The 14,591-nt window shown below is 42.6% G+C and overlaps 1 long non-coding RNA gene across 2 annotated transcripts; it reads left to right on the top strand.

Moving 5' to 3' along the window:
- The first annotated feature begins 2,162 nt into the window (after nucleotides 1-2,162).
- LOC144388439 (uncharacterized) lies at nucleotides 2,163-6,865 on the top strand. Of its 2 annotated transcripts, none has more exons than XR_013452826.1 (4): nucleotides 2,163-3,322; nucleotides 3,550-3,666; nucleotides 3,757-3,808; nucleotides 3,920-6,865. It is a non-coding gene; the product is annotated as an uncharacterized LOC144388439 (long non-coding RNA). The 2 variants fall into 2 exon arrangements; XR_013452827.1 differs by having other exon boundaries at nucleotides 3,533-3,666.
- The last annotated feature ends 7,726 nt before the right edge of the window (nucleotides 6,866-14,591 follow it).

Below are 14,591 nucleotides of genomic sequence, written 5' to 3'. Positions count from 1 at the left end.
CCCTCAGGAAGGGAAATGTATAATACTCTATATGCAGTACATGGTAGTGCTACATATGAGGTACTACTTTACTCTTTCGTAAAACGTTTGTTTCATTAGATTTAACTGAAAGCAATAGTTACAAATTAAGAAAAAAAAGATATGATACATTTATTAAAAACAATGTGATGTCAAGTAAATTCATTTCTTTTGACCTTTGAGCTCGAGATGTTTTTTTTTGTTTATTGTCATGTGTTCCAGGACCAGACAAGTGAAATGAGAAATATTTCACAACAAAGAAAATCTTTGAGACGTTTAGGTTGAGAGCCACTGGATGTAACCCCCTAACAGTAACTAAAGTATGCGGTTAAACTAGCATCTATAGGAACAGCCTTTGGTGTAGTATACTCAGTATCAAGGCCCATTCTGCAGCACGAGAAATGTTTTGAGTCCAGTACTTTTATGTCTCTCTGTGCCAGTTTTTTAAGGGAGTATTTGGTACAAATACGTATTTTTCGCCCCAAGAATAACTGTATAGTTCTTTTCTCAGGTTTAATCCCACTGTTTAGTTCAACTCTTTTTTCCTCCTCATGCCTTGGTCTCCCAGGTCTTTGTCAAGTCAGCATCAAGTCAGATCACCGTCAGCAGCTCAGGTACATATTCCCAGCCCCAGAAACACACACCCACATGCACCCACGCGCGCACACACACACACACACACACACACACACACATACATCCTCGGATCCCTCCCTCAAAGTACTGTCCCATGTCCTCAGTGCAAACACAAACAAGCTCCAGGAGAAAGCAGAAGCAGGTGTTTTTCCACTGGGATGAGTAAACAGTAAACCAGGATCCAGGAGCGTGTGTGTGTGTGTGTGTGTGTGTGTCCGTTACACAGAGAGAGAGTGAGAGAGACATAGACTGAGTGAGTGTAGGGGGCAAGGGGGCTTAACAGTTAGTTTCTGTGCTTTGTGTTTGTGGAGAGAAGCCCTGAATATTGCTGATAGCATCTTTTAAGCGCTCTAATTTTCTGAGAAAATTGTTTGTTTTCACTCGGGTTGTTTCCTTTCATCTCCTCTTCTGGGGATCTTGTGGTTGTTTTGTAAATGTATGTTGTTGTTTTTTAAATCTTTTTTAAATCATAAATATCACAGCTGGTTGGATCATGTATATCCACATACAGCAGCTTCACATGTGTCATAGATTTAAACTTTTTAATATTTGGAAACTAATTTCTTCTATTACCAAAACTATTATGAAGAGCCATTGACAATAAGCTGCTACTGTTTCGCTTTATAGTTTCAGGGTTCTGTCAGAGACGTTAATCATTTGAATATGGTAATGTGTAAATCCATCTGGACTACTTTAATCAAGTGGACCCTTGTTTTGGGCGCATCTTTATTCATAGTTTAATTTGCTCTTCTTGATGATTCTGTAGGTTTCGGAACTAATTTGTCTTTTTTCTTACCTGCGGCTCTGCAAGCTGATGCTGATCTGTCCTCCAGGGAAATTTAAACAACTATGTATTGTCGTTACAGGAAACTGAGGAAAGGGATTTATTACATTTAATAACCGCGTAACAATTATTACATGATTTCATTAATAATATAACATGAGTAATCCTGCAACATATTTTGAAACAAAACCAGGTGGAGAAAACAACCTCAATGCAAAGGTTAATTTAATGCGAAATACTTTGTTCTTTGGCTTTTGACCATATCACATGATCCATGTCAGGAGAGGTAGTCAGCTCCGTTTTCATTGAACTGTAGATGATCAAGTTTATTGCAATTAATTGATCTAAGGTGATTAGAAAGTCCCAGCATCACCACCAATAACCTCTGTAACAGTGCACAAAAATATATGAATTTCCTGAAGTAGAAATTTCCCTTTTCAGACTTCATGTTATATTCAAATAAACCTCAGAACACAAATACGTTCTGGATTCTGCTTATCTTTTACATTTTTTCTTCCCAACAAAACCGGTTTCAAATTTCATTTGAGCACTTTAAATGTTGAACATATTTTAACAATCGTATGTCATTAGTAGTATATAGCCTCTACTTTTGCGCGTGCATGTGACCTTTGACCTCAGTCACATGCCAGAGGGCGTGCAAGAGGGAACTTTTGGGGGGTAGGAGGGGTGGGGGGGGGTGGGCATGTGACCGCCGCCATTTTGACCGGAAAAATGCGTCATTGAACTTTTGGGGGGTAGGAGGGGTGTGGGGTGGGCATGTGACCGCCGCCATTTTGAAGTCATGCCCCGGAAATGCGTCATTTTACGAATGGATACGTAAACCATTTTTGACGATGATGTGCTTGGTTTTGATTGGAAATTTGCCATATCAGTGGGTGTTTTATGCGATGGGCGTTAGTTTTGACCGGAAACACGGGACTGTAGGAGGGGTTTCATCATATATATAGATGTGTTATTTGGCGCCTCGATCGAACTTTCCTTTTGGAATGGTTCACGCTCCAGGATTCTTAGTGAAACAGCAGAGGCCTATCCCAGTGTGGTCCCAGTGGCGTCTTCTTCTTCTTCTATTCAAAGGTATGAGAGGCCCCGCCACAAACCAGTGAGACATTGGTTCTTCTGTGCAGATTCACCAATATCAGCTTAATGCATGAACTAGGGGGCTATCTTCTTAGCCAATAGAACACAATTTGTAACCTAACAGAGGAAAGCCCTCAGCAAAACATACATCTTAAGGTTTAACGAGGAGCACATATGCCGACTTAGTGTAGCATTATGTGACACAGTACACAAGCCGGGGGCCAACCCCCAAACGTCTTCTTTTGCTTCTCTTCAATTGTATGAGAGGTCCCACCACAAACCAGTGAGACACTGGTGCTTCTGTTCAGATTCAAAAATAACAGCTTAATGCATGAACTAGGGGGCTATCTTCTTCTTAGCCAACAGGACACACATTGTAACCTAACAGAGGAAAAACCCCTCAGCAAAACATACAGTTTTAACGAGGAACAAGCGTGTCGACTTAGGGTCGCATAATGTACGCAGCACCCAAACGGTGCTAAACCCTAAATAGCTTGAGAGCCCCACAGGGATGGAGAAAAACAGAGTCCTTATGTGGTAAACAGTGAGCAGTTTGTTTAGTTTTAAGCAACATATGAACCCTCACCCCCACTGAGACCCTGGCGTGTGAAAAAACAGGGTCCTTAGTTGGTAATGATGTTGCATTCGGGGGGTATGGGTCTCCTATATAGATACAGCCACGGTTCCCTTCTTGACACCCTGGCAGACTGGTGCATCCTCACATTTAAGACATTTCCAGTGAGAGCCAGATGTACTACAAGGGGGGAGCAATGGACCAGATATGTGGTAAGTACTTATTTCATTGTCAAATATATATATATATATATATATATATATATATATATATATATATATATATATACATACACACACACATACACACACACACATACATTGGTATAAATTAAAAAAATTAAAAATAGAAAGCTTTAAAGATTGTACTATGTCGAGTGATTCATATTTGTTTTTATATATTTATATATATTTTTTTAATAGGTATTTATACCTTTTAGAAATAGATGACAGCGCGCATCCTATACATGGGAGTCTTGAAAAACTGGAAAAGGAGATTGCTGCACTCAGTTGTCTACCAACAACGACTACGTGCCCCAACCAGGGAGCTGGCACAGGTAGGGAAAATGACAGTATGATATAAGCTTTCTATATATTTATTATTTGACGAATCATTCAAATGATTTTATAATTCTATGCTCCCCCAGTGAAAAAAAAAAAAGTACATACGGGTGTCCAGTCTGAGAGACCTTCTACAAGGTATGTGACATCATCCATATATATATATATATATATATATATATATATATATATATATATATATATAGACATTTGTTTTATAACATGTTTTGACCATGTATGCTTGTACAGCAGGGTGCAGATTGACCGGTCTACACCAACAAAGGACACATGGTACTATCCAGAATGTTTGACTGACGAGGAAATGCTGCAGGCGGTCTGTGACTATGAAGAAGAGAGTACTACAATAGGAGCAACATCGGCAGAGTGTGTAACCCCATTTCAACAAAACAGAGCAGGTATACCCACAGAACCCACGGTGGTGATTGTGCACCCGAGGGACACAGCTAACCCCTTATATGTAGAGTTGATAAATGAAATCAGTGAACTGCGGCGTTCCAACACCGCATTAAAAGAGATAGTAACCGATCTATGTAAGAAACAAGAGGAGGCTAGACAAACACAGGACGCCAACGGCTGTTCCATAAAACAATACCTGATAGCTCAGAATGCATCCAGTGAAGCTATCATAGCTCTACTTACAAATAAATTTTATCCAAGGTGATCTACTAGGCATGGTGTCTATAAGGGGTGGTGTCTAAATAAACAATACAGACGTGTAGTATGCCTCCCCCCAGAAAAGTTTTGAAGAGGGGCACGGGTGATATACATCGATCAGGGGATAACCATAATAATAATGATGATGGGTATAGGGTCCTGTTACAGAATACAGAGAAACAGCTTAAAAGCCTACGTGCACTGGTGGAGAGATCGCGCGTTGATGCTGCTGCTGCTGCTGCTGCTGCATACCCTGCCGAAGCTTTTCATGATGTTGACAGAATTCATTATACGGAACAACATTCATCGTATCTAGATAGCGGCTATGCAGACTTGGTCAGTGTCCTAGACCCAGGGTTTAATACCACAGGCGCAAATAGCCACGTGTTGGATCATGCAGACGGCCCACTTGTGTACACAGACAATGATGCAGGGGCTGGGGGGTGTGTGTTGGCAGAAATATGTGACGACCGGCTGAATCAGATGGGGGCAAATGGAGATGTGGAGCATGAACAGGGTGTTGGGGGGCCTGCTGAGGGTCATGAGGGAGGGTCATGGGAGCAGGCCCGAACAGAAGGGGGGCATGATGATACACTAACAGGAGGAGGGGAGATAATGAGGGGGGGTGAGACCTCCTCAGGCATAGAGGGAAGGACAGTCACCATGAGAGAGATGCCTTCATTCAATGCATTTGAGCTTAGACAAGGGGTTGATTTCAGAAACGTGGATCTTACTGACCTCGAGCAAATCCCCTACATGGTCAGAGAAATAGTGGCGGGTGTAATTGATAGAGCTGTAGAGGCCTCTCCGGCTGGTAGTGTGCTGAACGTTTTGTTACGGGGACCTTCATTGGCTAGTGACATACAAGCTGTTCTACGCGTAAACGAGTCGTACAACTCTGACTTGTTTATGGAGCAAATTGCACAAGTGATACAGAGCAATGATGAGACTATAACGGATGATGAATTGGAATTAGTGATCACCGTAGCTAAAAACAGAAACGGTGGGGGTTATCTAAAATTAGCAAATGTCCCATATGATGTGATATTATCAAAGAAGGGTCGGTTTCTGCACACCCCTGACAATACTGATAATAACCTGTGCTTTTCGCTCTGTTTAGCACATTTTAATCATCCAGACATGTCCCTGCAAGATAAAGTGAGATTTGCAACTCAACTACATAGATCGTTGGGTTTTGGACCAATGCACAAGGTCTCATTCTCCGATGTAGATGCTTTCGAAAGACATCTGGGTGTGAAAATCATAATCTTCCACCATGCAGCAGCAGGTCGTAAACGACTTCAGTGTTTCCAAACCCACGATGCGCCTCATCCCCGGACAGTCTGGTTATATCTACACAATGACCATTATCACCTGATTGAAAACCAGCAAGGCTTTTTTGGGGCAAAACAAGTATGTCAGTATTGCTACCAAGCCTATGAACATCGATTATACCACAGCTGTGAACAGCTGTGTAATGTGTGTTTTACATTAGAGTGTCGTACACAGCTGGGTAAAACACAGAAATGCGGTGATTGTAAACGCATATGTAAGTCGAAATATTGTTTTGATCAGCACAAGCGGCCAGAAAGCGTCCATGCCCTCATCCCCTGTGATGCTATGAAATACTGTGAGGCATGTGGAAAAACATACAAAGCAGGACAAAAAGCGCACAAATGCGCGCCAAAAGTCTGCGTCCACTGTGGTGAGCAACAGTTGGAGAGCAATGATAAACATGAGTGTTTTATTCAGCCTCTTGAAAAGAAAGAGCCGCAAACAACCTACATATTATTTGACTTTGAGACAAGGTTTCATAACGGAAAACACGAGGCAAATTATGTATGTGCTATGGATTTAGAGGGAAAAAAGTTTTGTTTCAGTACTTTGAATTGTGTGGACACCTTTGTGAAGTATTACAGAAGACCTAGATACAAAGGCTACACGTTTATCGCCCACAACGCATCCGGCTTTGACAACTATATTCTGTTGGAATATTTTGTCAAACAAAAGATCACTCCGCAAGTCACCATGAGAGGGAGTCGGGTGATACTGATGTATGACAGGTCATACCGGCAGAGATGGATTGACTCATTCAGTTTCCTTCCCATGCGATTGTCAAAAACCCCCGCTGCCCTAGGGTTCAGTGATGTCGAGAAAGGCTATTTTCCCCACAAGTTCAACACCCGGGAGCATGAGTATTATGTCGGTAAATATCCTGATCCGTCCTACTACGGCTTTGACGATATGAGTGATAGCGATAAAGCGAGATTCATGGAATGGTATAATACCGTTTCAGGAGGAACATTTGACTTCCAAAAAGAAATCGGACGCTACTGTGTTAACGATGTAGAAGTGTTGCGAAAAGCCTGCAGCATCTATCGTGAGACATTCATAGAGTGCACGGAACTTGACCCCTTCTCATTTACCACCCTAGCATCGAGCTGCATGGGGGTGTTCAAAACCCTGTTTCTCCCAAAGGACACAGTTGCTCTAACGTTTGAGGGGGCATACACTGCTCAGAATAAGACATATTCTGATGTATCGATGCAATGGCTTGAATATGTGGCCCTCACAGAGAATATTGAGATTAAACATGCTCTCAATCACGGTGAACAGCTTTTTGAGCCGTTCTATGTGGATGGCTATAACTCTGTAACAAACACTTGCTATGAATTTGCGGGATGTTTTTTCCACGGATGTGTCAAATGCCACGTCCAGAGCGACATGAACCCTGTTACAAAAATCACCTACGGTAGACAATACAGGGTGTTCATGGACAAAATATATTCTCTACAAAAACAACACGGGCTGCGAGTTGTAGTGATGTGGGAGTGTGAGTGGTCGTCGTTAAAACGGATGAGCGGGGCTGTACAGGCTTTTATGGTTACTTACAAAAAGCGTGAGCGTCTAGAGCCTAGAAAGGCCCTCTTTGGGGGACGTACAAACGCTATGAAGCTGTACCACAAGATCGGTGCTGATGAAAAAATCAGGTACTACGACTTCACCAGTCTTTATCCGACGGTTCAGGCTAAAAAGCAGTATCCAGTTGGACATCCTCAGGTTATCCTGAAGGATTTTGAGTCTATTGACAAGTATTTTGGACTCATAAAGTGCACAGTGCTACCGCCCAGAGGGCTGTTTCACCCGGTCCTACCATACAGATGTCATGACAAACTCATGTTCCCATTGTGTGGCAAATGTGCTGAGGATTTGAATCAGAGTGGCGAGTGCACTCACGGAGACAGAGACAGACTGCTGGAGGGGGTCTGGGTGTCAATTGAACTGCAGAAGGCTGTGGAAAAGGGATACAGGCTTGTGTCCATTGATGAAGTTTGGCATTTCCCCAACAAAACAGACACATTGTTCAGCGGGTATGTGAAGACATTCATGAAGTGTAAACAGGAAGCGTCAGGCTACCCTGGCCATGTTAAAACCCCCGACGACAAGGAGAAATATGTCAAAGACTATTTTGAAAAGGAAGGCATTCAATTAAACCCTGACAAAATCAGGGTCAACAAAGCCATGAGAAGCTGCAACAAACTCCTCCTAAACTCTTTGTGGGGCCGTTTTAGTATGCGCAATAATATGCCTGCATGCGAGCTGATCACAGATCCGGCTCGGTTCACACAATTGATGTTTAGTGACCACTTTGATGTGCGACAATTCTGTTTTATCTCAGATGACGTGGCTTTGGTACAGTGGCGACATGCAGACGCCCGCGGTTCCCGTATAAAAGACGTAAACGTCTTTATAGGAGCCCTGACAACTGCCCATGCCAGATTGATGCTCTACGACTTGTTAGACAAACTGCAGGAGAGGGTCTTGTACTGTGACACAGACAGCATTGTCTTTACATCGAGAGGGAGCGACTGGGTGCCGCCCCTGGGGGCATATCTTGGTGACCTGACTGATGAGTTAAACAGCGGAGACATATGCGGGCTGCCTAGTGAAGACTACATCACAGAGTTTGTATCAGGAGGACCCAAATGCTATGCCTATAACACGGTACAGGGTAAAACAGCTGTCAAATGTAAAGGCGTCACATTAAACGCTAGAAACGCATCCGTCGTCACCCCCCAGTCACTGATTGGCCTCGTACAGGCTTATGTAACCAATCACAACACACACACTTTGACCACAGTGTCTGAAACTATCAGGCGTGATAAAAAGAAGTTCCATCTTAAAAACGAGACAGTTTTTAAGCAAGTCAGAGTGGTGTACAATAAGCGGAGGGTGTTGTCTGACTATACGACCCTTCCTTATGGATACTAACAGCGATCAGGGATTTGATGCACGACTACAACACCCCTTTAGTTTGGTAGTGAGTGGGCCTTCAAACTGTGGAAAGACTTTTTTTGTCAAGGATATTATTGCAAATGCTGAGAGGGTTATTTCACATCGTATTGACAATGTCGTCTACATTTATTCATGCTGGCAGCCTTTATATGATCAACTGCTTAAAACCAGAGACATTAACTTTGTAGAGGGCTTACCAGAGTCTCTGTGCGATGATGTTTTACTACCTCCTGCCAAAAACAATCTACTCATTATAGACGATTTAATGAATGATGCCGGGAATAATATAGAAGTTCAAAATGTTTTTACCAAATATGTACATCATAGAAATCTCAGCTGTATATATTTAGTACAAAATTTATTTATTCAGGGTAAATCTAGTCGCACTATTAGTTTAAACACCAACTATCTCATTCTGTTTAAAAACCCTAGGGATAAATATCAAATCACACTACTGGCCAGACAGATGTTTCCGGGTAATACTAAATATTTTTTAGAGGCCTTTAACGATGCGACCCAACAATCATATGGCTATCTTCTCATAGATTATAAAGCGTTGACCCCCGAACATTTAAGACTCAGAACGGCTTTGCTATCGGACCAACAGGTTGTGTATATCCCCAAAAAAACAAACAGGCGTTAATAACGCTAAAATGTCATCACGCATGCAGAGGAATTTGTCATTGTTGGAGTTGATATATAAATCTACGCCTCGTGTGCGACGTGTCATTGTTAATAACGCCAGCACGGATTTTATCGACTCTCTGTGTGAGATCGCACTCAATGTATTGAGAGGTAACATTCCTTTGACCGACAAACAATTCGCCCTCTTAAAGAAGAAGAAGAAGATTATCCGGCTGGTGGCGGATAAAAAAGTTAAACGGACCAAGAAGAAAAAGACCCTCAACCAGTCGGGGGGCTTTTTATTACCGTTATTAGGGGCTGCTATTCCGTTTATAATTAGTCTTGTCAATAGGAGGGGCTAAAAATGGAGCACACCCAAAAAATGTTTCTGGTCCCCCAGCATCAGCTTGGCCTGGTAAAGCAGCAGCCTCATTATAAGCAGCAGGATCAACGAGAGTCTATAAGACAGGCGGTGCAAAATGAGCTTGATAGAGCTATGATTGACGTGTTGAATCAACCTGATACAGACATGTACGAAAAAGCCAAAAAATATTCCGTTATTTTACAAAGATACTTGGCTGTGGTGAGACAGGGAGAGCGTGAGAAGGGGGCGTTGCCTTTACCACTACCCTCCGGTGAAAGTGACACGGGCTCAAATCCTGTCGTTTCAGCAGATGACGTACCAGGAAAAGATGTGATTTTAGGCAATGTGATCAGGCACATACCTAAAAAAAGTAAAAAACATGCCGAATATATTTTGGATGCTTTGAACCACGCAAAAAACGACATATCCTGGACAGACCGAGGGGAGATCGTTGTCAACAATCAAACGATCAAAGGCACCCATCTGTATGATCTGGTGAAAAGTGTCACGTCCTCGTATAATGTTTTAGACGAATCTAGACCTATCGGTTGGAAGATATTTTTAAAAACGCTAGCTGATTTAAATATCCCCCTATCCGCTATCCCCAACACGCAGGTTAGGAGGTCTATTGCTGAATATAAGGGTGGTGATGCAGTTTATGACGGGGGTTTTAATGTTTCGGGGTCATTCAAAACAAAAACTAGGACCAGCCGATCTATAGACAGCACCCCCTTTAAGACACCTAAATCCCTAAAGACCAAATTTTTTAGGAGTGATGATTCGTGGGAAGATTTTTAAGATTTGTTTGGCTATTACTGTGTGACACATGTCTTTTTTATTTTTAAGCTTGTACTGGATGCATATTATTTTTATTTTATTTTGTATTATTATTATTTTGTTTTTAACTTTACACAAGTGTTTGTAATGCTTTTGTATTATCTGTTAGTCTGTTCTTTGTGGATGGAAAATAAAATTGGTGTTCACTGCTGAAAGTTGTCTTTATATATTTTATTCATAAAACGTCACAGGATAGTTTATCATTAGATCACACATTGTACACACGTAAAAGCATCCTCACAACACCCTGAGGGTTGGATTTTGTTAACAAAACGACAGACCATCGCATCATTATTGACTAGATTAGGTCCGTACAAAGTTAAAACTCGTGAATAAGACCAGCCTTTTTGTATATAACATAGAAAAAACACACAATGTTGGCCACAGGTTGTAGTAAAATTATTTTGAACCTGTTTCCTAGAATAAGACATAGTCGTACAGTTATAATTGAGAAAATTAACTATTTCTTTTGGAAACTGTTCATAATCAGGAGGGTTTCCAAAACTGTCAAAGAAAAAGCCATGCTTGTATTTTGTGATATAAATCGCCAACCAATGCTCTCCGGGGCTGCTGGACGGGTGCGTATTTACAATAGTCATCACCGGATACTTGCGCAAAGCCTTCATAGGCAGCTGGTCACACGCTAACACGCCCATAAAATCGACCCCCCTAACAACCCGTTTTCGAACAATACTCGTCAACTCTATGGTGTTCATGGTGTTTAAAAGTTATCCACCAAGACTTGTCGTTGGTTTGATATCTCGATAACGGAGTCAAAAACAGAATAACATATGATATTTATGGTACGAGGAAGGGCCGTTCTGAAGCGGACCTCCAGGCGCACATTCCCCGTCTTGATTAGTGACACGTTCCCCGACTGCCCGTCGTCAGGCTCCAGATTAAAACAGAACAGCGAGTAACCGTGACCAAAGTCACTCCGTGTTACAGCCAGCGATCTGTCTTTTAAATGTCGACCTGTTGTTTGAATCAGGTGGTAATATTCTCTCACGTACTGGCCGCTCTGGAAGAGTGGCTGTAGCGGTCTCGCTGGATATGCGTGGCCATCAGCGTAAATGCTTAAAAACTCGGTGTCATAGTGTTGGAAATTAAAGGGATTCCGTGTATAACTACCCGTGTATCCTTCGTTGTCAACAAACCCTAAAACAATAAACTTAGGGATCTGTCCCATGAATAGATTCTCCTGGTTGCAGACTCGGGTCCCCGCCGGAATGGAGAATGTTTTCAGCGCTACTCTGTCGATGGCATACTTGGCGTTTGTGTGTTGAAGAGCCCTGCTGTGCGCCAGTCGGACCGTCGGAGCTACGGAGACCTTTTTTACAAATACACTAGCGGCGACTATCTTGACCTTGTATTGAGCCGCTGCAGCCGTCATCAGCGAGAATTCGTCTTTTGACCGTATACATTTCAAGGAAATATCAACGCCGTTAAGCAACAGCTTCTCTTGAAAAAACAAATCGGCATGTATTGGTACAATTAACTCCACTATACGGCTTTCAACGGTGTGTCCTCCTCGCGCGGCCAGCCCCTCGTTGTCCCCTTTAATAGACGTCTCGTCCATATGCTGCGCGGTGTCTTTACTAAACAGAGCTGTACTAAACTGCGTCTCCAGGGTGTCTTTCCCGTAATTAAGCAAACATTCGATTATGCCTCGGTATGGGTAGGTGTTTGAAGATTGTGAAATGAGCCTGTCCCCTAGCATGATATCAACCTGGGAGAATAAGGTACATCCGGGGTAATTTATGAAGCCGACATCAGCATCGGCTGCTAAATTGGACCCATCCGCATTAGTTATCTTTACACGCATATACAGAAAGGTATCGTTCAGATCCAGGTAATCTTCACCGCTGGCCGAAATATGAAACTCCAAAGGGCCTCTGTCTGTAATGGATGAGACTGGCGGGATCTCGATGAAGGAATATTTCTCTATGGACGTTTGTGTATAAGGAACAGTAAAGAGATCCAGTTCAGACTTTACACACTCCGCCGACTGATTATGGATGAGCGCCATAGTTTCTACCTCTAAAATATGTCTTTAGCCAAAATCCGGGCGCGTTTTATCTGAGAACCTCTTCGGGCTGTGCCAGATTTCTTTTTGACTCCCGCCTTGTTCCTACCATCCCTTTTACATTTTTTGGTCCCTGGCCCCGCACCGCCCCTGCCTGTGGGGGGTCTTTTCAAAGCCCTGCGGGTGTGTATTAGCATGCCGTGACCCTGCTGCTGCTCTGGTTGTTGTTGAGCCCCAGAGAACGGTCCTTTGGCTATATTTGATACAACGTCTCCGATGATGTTAGTAGCGGCTGTTTTCAAATGTGGTTTAGCCAGGCTGAACCCCCGTTTTAAAAGAGGAAGGGCCATCCTGAGCAGCCCCCGAAATATACCCCCCAAACCATTGCCATATTGTGTCTGAGATCCTATAAATCCCGGTAGTTCTCCGCCGGCTTGGTTCATATAATATGCCATATATCGGCCGTCGTCGTGTGTGTAGTGGCTATTCCTCATCTTCCACTTGTTTTCTTCTTTTCAGAAACGCTGTTTTATAGGTCTGAAATGTAGCTTCGCTATGACCTTTCCGTATAAAAAGGGTATGTATCCGTTCTGATCGTTTTTTATGGATATCTCAATATCATCAATAACGTTTTTGGAGAGAGATGTGTATTGCGGCCTGTCGTAAGTCAGAGTGGGTATGCGTCGTTGTTCGGCAGCCACATTTATACATCTTAGAAGAGGTACATGGCTGTCCCCCACTAATTGATAGTCGACAATATCGCTATATATGTAAAATGTGTAACAACCTGCATGTATATCGGCGGGATAGGGGGTGATGTGGGATCTGTCAGTAGTCGGTAGGGGAAAAGCCTCCCCATCTTTAAACCCCAATATTGTCGCGAGCCGTCCTACAAAGGTTATAGTTGAATCCTCTGTTGACCCCAGAAAGTATACGCGGTTTTTAACACTACTATAATGCATAGATACCCCCTCCAGCTGCGTGTTAGTGCTGATTCGAGCATTAAACGCTTTAACAATAGCCTGTATAGACTCATAAACCCCAATGTCCATAGTAAAGGCCGATTTAACCCTATTTTTACCATTGTACACTTTTACAACCGCATCTGTTTTCGGAAAACTGTACCACACTCTCGGATACTGGAATTCTACCAACCCCACCTCATGTGGTTCGCTCAGAACAATGGCCTTGGCTAATTTTGTCCTGTAGTTCCATATCTGATTTTTAGGATAAACCTGAGCAGACGCGTTACTAGGTAGTGTAACATAAAAACCATTCTGGGTCATCGTGCCGTGTCCTATGGTGGCCGGTTTAAGAGTGAACTCTCAAGATGCATGCATGTGTCTTTTATCAAGCATCCGTTATGTCTTTTTCTGAGACCCAGGAGTTAAACTTCTCGGGCCATCCCAACCATTTCACAAAGACCTGCTTCTTGCCTCTGGAGATTTTTCTATCCATAATTTTTTCTATTTTAAACATCTTGTTTTTACCTATAATTACTTTTTGTAACTCCGGTTCGTAAAACGTACCTTTCAACAATTCCCCTGCACAATCAGTTAGTTTATAAACCGGAGGATCTCGGGCTATACACCTTGATATTGTAAAATGCTCATCGGTGAATGTTTGTTTATAACCCTTCCTAAATCCCCCGCGGAGTTTTGATATTCTCACGGTGTCGCCCTTGTTAAATTTAAAGCATACTGGCTTCTGAGGGTACAACTTGTACAGTTGGATGAAGACCGCCTTCTCATTGTCTTTATTGACTGCTGATGGCTGCATCTTTATGGACCTGTGGTGTGAGTTATTATAGGCCTCGACAAGCTCCTGTACTACATCCACATATCTTCGTGAATTAACGGATGTTAAATATCTCCACATGCGGGTTTTAAAAGTCCTGTTAAAGCGCTCCACCACGCTGGCCTTGGTCTCGTTCGATGTTGAAAAATGCGTAATTTTATACTGTGACATTAACCGCTGAAAGTGTTTGTTATAAAACTCTGTACCTTCATCTGTTTGAAGTTTCACAGGTATGCGTCCGTCACTCAGAATGTCTTTAAAGGCTTTTGTGACTGTGAGGCCCGATTTGTTAGAAAGACATC

This window comes from Gasterosteus aculeatus, chromosome 15, assembly GCF_964276395.1.
Source record: "Gasterosteus aculeatus chromosome 15, fGasAcu3.hap1.1, whole genome shotgun sequence".
NCBI classification, from domain to species: Eukaryota; Metazoa; Chordata; class Actinopteri; order Perciformes; family Gasterosteidae; genus Gasterosteus; species Gasterosteus aculeatus.
Note: the sequence above shows the minus strand (reverse complement) of the source record. Positions and strands in the feature narration are given on the sequence as shown.